Raw genomic sequence first — 4,554 nt, forward strand, 5'->3', positions numbered from 1 at the left:
GGGATCTGCTGAACGGCTGCAGTACTGCGATTGTCCACTAGGCGCGCTGCAGTCTCACGGAATGAACATTATGTTGTTGCGTGTGAAACCCCTTTTACTGGTTGTGTCTGGAGCCCCTCGCTAACAGCCACCGGAATCAGCGGTAAGAAAATCACCTTTCCCACACTCTGTATGTCTAGAGTAGATATGACTTAGTCCCGCTAAATCCATGCGGTTGGGATGTCTCGTCCACCCGAACCCCGATGTGTTTGAATGCTGTGTAACTTACTTTTTTCCCATGCAATCGCCCGGCTGCAAAAAATAACAGACCATATACAGCATACAATTATAAAGAAAGTATATTTATGAATGTTAACTTAACTGAACAGAAGAAAAGAAAAGAAAGAAGGAAACATAAGGGCCCACCATAAGGTGCACATTAGTCGGAGCTCGTCCTGAGTTTGTCTTTAACTCACACATTGGACCCTCGGTCTGTGTGAAAGCGCACACCGCATTCCGAATGTCGTTCGAAATCCATCTTGAACAAACGGACTCCCCTGGGAGTATAGGTCCTTTCTTCTTGAAGTCATTCAACTGCATAAACAACATTGTGCAACGGGACGGCATCCTCAGCCAGTTTCTCTCCTGTCTTCTCCCAGCCCCCACCAAAAAGACCTCGACCCACACCAGTGTCCACACATTAACCTCTCCGTCCGGCCTTCTCTAGAACCTCCTCGCAATTCCACCATCCTGATTGGCCGACACAACATTCCTAAGTCGAATGCCCAAGCCCGTTATCTTAGCTCAAACCCAAACAGGCCAGAAAGCAGAACAGACTGCTCTAATAGAACGGCTAAAATGAAATACCTACAGACAGCAGTAAAAATTGGAACCAGGGCGTTATACTTGTGCTCAGTGGGAAGGAAACACTGCCGTTTCCGCCTCGGGGTGGGATCAAAATCACATTAAGTAGGTCACGAACTTGGCCATGGACTGCCCAAGCCTGGCTGCAGGACGAGGTCATGGGGCTAACCAGCCCATCCTGTAAAAACACAATGTGACAGGAACGCCAACTGAATCTCCAAAGGCCTCATCCCTGGGATAGGAAGGACCTTCCCTTGGAAGACGATTGAAGTTGTGTGGTGAAGGGAAAAGCCACAGGGCTGATCAACCTGAGGCCCAGGACTGAGGCCTCTGGGGAGCTGCTGTTGGCAGCTGGTGCCCCAGTAGGTGTGATGGGATTAAGAAGAACATGAAGGGGCCGTTCTACGGCAGGACCAAAATAGGTAAGCTCTGAGAAGAGAGGCACAAGAAATGGAGATCTTTCATCTGGACTGTCTCAACTCAAAATGTCGATTGTCCATTCCCCCTACAGATGCTGTCTGACCCGTTCAGTTCCTCCAGCAGCTCATTTTTTAAAAAAAAATTTCTCGAGGTCTAAAGAGAGTCAGACTGGGGTGTAAAACGGTGGTTAAGTACACATTTAAAGCAAATGTTAAATTAGTTCATGCTACGAAACTGGGATAAGAGGAGAATATTGTGCTGTGGGGAGACAGCTGGTGACCTGTGGCTGCAGGAAAAAGTGCTGGACTGGATATTATATGTCACAGGATGGAAAACATTCAGTGTTTCAGAGAAGTTCTGCTTTCCTCTGCCCTTCAAGTGAAGAATCTTCCTGACTTCAGCCATGTCTGTCCTGGTTCCAATGGGAGGCCTGATCTCCCTCATTCTGGACACAGACCACAAGTTGCATTCTTTTTATCAAAATAAACTCATTCACAATTAAAAATATTCTCAAGAATAATCCGTGCAATGCCTTTACCCAATGAATTTACATTCACAGTAAATCCAATACTTAGTGTTGTTTTACATTCATTAAAACTGATCAGACTGTTGTCGCTCATGTGGCCCCTGTGATAGTTCAGTACTACAATAATAGAGAGACTTCCTCACCCAACCCGGCCTCTCCCTGTCGAGTAGCAGAGGAACCCTATCCCTTCAATGTGTCCCTCAGCACATAGGCCTGCAGCCTGGAACGTGTCAGTCGGCTACACTCCTCCACAGCAGGGGTTCACATCCCTTTTTATACCATGGACCATTACCATTAACGAGGGGTCAGTGAACCCCAGGTTAGGAACCCCTGTCTGTGGACACTCCGTTTTCCTGTGTGTCCTGGGAACAACCTGAAGATCAGTGTCACTCAGCTGCCGTGACACAGCCTCTTGCATCTTTCTCCACATCTTCTTCACAGACCCACAGTCCGTAGAGAGCTGAGCGACCGTCTCATCTCCGCTGCATCAACCCCGGGGCAGCGCGCTGAGGGAGTGATGCTCCGGGTGTGCAGCAAGGATCAGACTGGGAGGGCTCCTCTCCCTGCCAGCCGGGCGAGGTCTTGGTGACTGATGGTGAGATCTGCTGATGGTCTGGACTGTCTGCTCAGGGAACCACCACACTAGGTACATCCAATCGTTGTCCTGCAGTAACTGCAGGACATTCCACGCTGACCACTGCCTGACAGACCCGTGGTCAAAGATGCTAGTCTGAATGAATGTGACCCATTTCATTAACACAAGGTTCACGTCGAGAGTGTGATGAACCTACAAAAGGAAGTGGACAACACGCATCAAAGTTGCTGGTGAACGCAGCAGGCCAGGCAGCATCTCTAGGAAGAGGTACAGTCGACGTTTCCGGCCGAGACCCTTCGTCAGGACTGACTGAAGGAAGAGTTAGTAAGAGATTTGTAAGTGGGAGGGGGAGGGAGAGGGGGAGATACAAAATGATAGGAGAAGACAGGAGGGGGAGGGATGGAGCCAAGAGCTGGACAGGTGATTGGCAAATGGGATATGAGAGGATCATGGGACAGGAGGCCCAGGGAGAAAGACAAGGCGGCGGGGGGGGGGGGGGGGAACCCAGAGGATGGGTAAGGGGTATAGACAGAGGGACCGAGGGAGAAAAAGGAGAGTGAGAGAAAGAATGTGTGTGTAAAAATAAATAATGGATGGGGTACGAGGGGGAGGTGGGGCATTAGCGGAAGTTAGAGAAGTCAATGTTCATGCCATCAGGTTGGAGGCTACCCAGATGGAATATAAGGTGTTGTTCCTCCAACCTGAGTGTGGCTTCATCTTGACAATAGATTAGGCCGTGGATAGACATATCAGAATGGGAATGGGATGTGGAATTAAAACGCGTGGCCACTGGGAGATCCTGCTTTCTCTGACGGACAGAGCGTAGGTGTTCAGCAAAGCGGTCTCCCAGTCTGCGTCGTGTCTCGTCAATATATAGAAGGCCACATCGGGAGCAGCGGACGCAGTATATCACCCCAGCCGACTCACAGGTGAAGTGTCGCCTCACCTGGAAGGACTGTGTGGGGGCCTGAATGGTGGTAAGGGAGGAAGTGTAAGGGCATGTGTAACACCTGTTCCACTTACAAGGATAAGTGCCAGGAGGGAGATCAGTGGGGAGGGATGGGAGGTACGAAAGGACAAGGGAGTCGCGTAGGGAGCGATCCCTGCGGAAAGCAGAGAGGGGGTGGGAGGGAAAGATGTGCTTAGTGGTGGGATCCCGCTGGAGGTGGCGGAAGTTACAGAGAATAATACGTTGGACCCGGAGGCTGCTGGTGGTAGGTGAGGACCAGGGGAACCCTATTCCTAGTCGGGTGGCGGGAGTATGGAGTGAGAGCAGATGTGCGTGAAATGGGGGAGATGCGTTTGAGAGCAGAGTTGAAAAAGGAAGTGGAATCGGCCCAGTACATTACAGAGAGAGCAATCCCAACCACTGAGCACTTCTACATGAAACGCTGTCAGAGGAAAGCAGCGTCGAGCATCAGAGATCCTCACCCCCCAGACCATGCTCTCTTCTTGCTGCTGCCATCAGGCAGAAGGTACAAGTGCCTCAGGACTCACAGCATCAGGTTCAAGAACAGTTACTAGCCCTCAAAGATCAGGATCTTCAGCAATAGGGGATAACTACATACACTTGCCCATCCATTGAGATGGTCCCACAACCAGTGTCACGCACTTTAAAGACTCTTTACCTTGTCATTTCACCTTCTCTGTCTTTATTTATTTATTTCTATTTACATTTGTATAGTTTGTTGTTTTCTGCACACTGGTTAATCTTTCATTGATCCTGTTACAGTTACTATTTTATAGATTATCTCAGTATGGCCGCAGGAAAATAAACCCCAGGGTTGTGTGTGGTGACATTTTGGTGCTCTGATGATAAAATGCACTTTGAGCTTTTGAGTTCAGGGGAACGTCGTTCTCGGCCGCACTCACAGCCAATCAGCGACCACTGCTGGGAGCAGCCGGCTCTCATTGGCTGCGGTCAACCCCGCCCAGTGTCAGTGGGCGGGGCGCAGAGCGCTCGGGGCGGAAGGCGGTCCGGTGGTTGGAACCGGGAGCGACTGGACCGGTGGCGAGGCCGGAGATCGGGAGTCGCTCCTCGGGGAAAGCTGCGACACCGGCCGTGGTTTTCAATCCTTGCGATTGCGGAGATGAAGAAACTGCGGGGATTGCATGACATGGTTCAGCTACACGGAGGATGCCCGGCCTTTCTCCCCGGGGGATCGGGGCC

This window comes from Mobula birostris, chromosome 5 (assembly GCF_030028105.1).
Source record: "Mobula birostris isolate sMobBir1 chromosome 5, sMobBir1.hap1, whole genome shotgun sequence".
NCBI lineage: Eukaryota > Metazoa > Chordata > Chondrichthyes > Myliobatiformes > Myliobatidae > Mobula > Mobula birostris.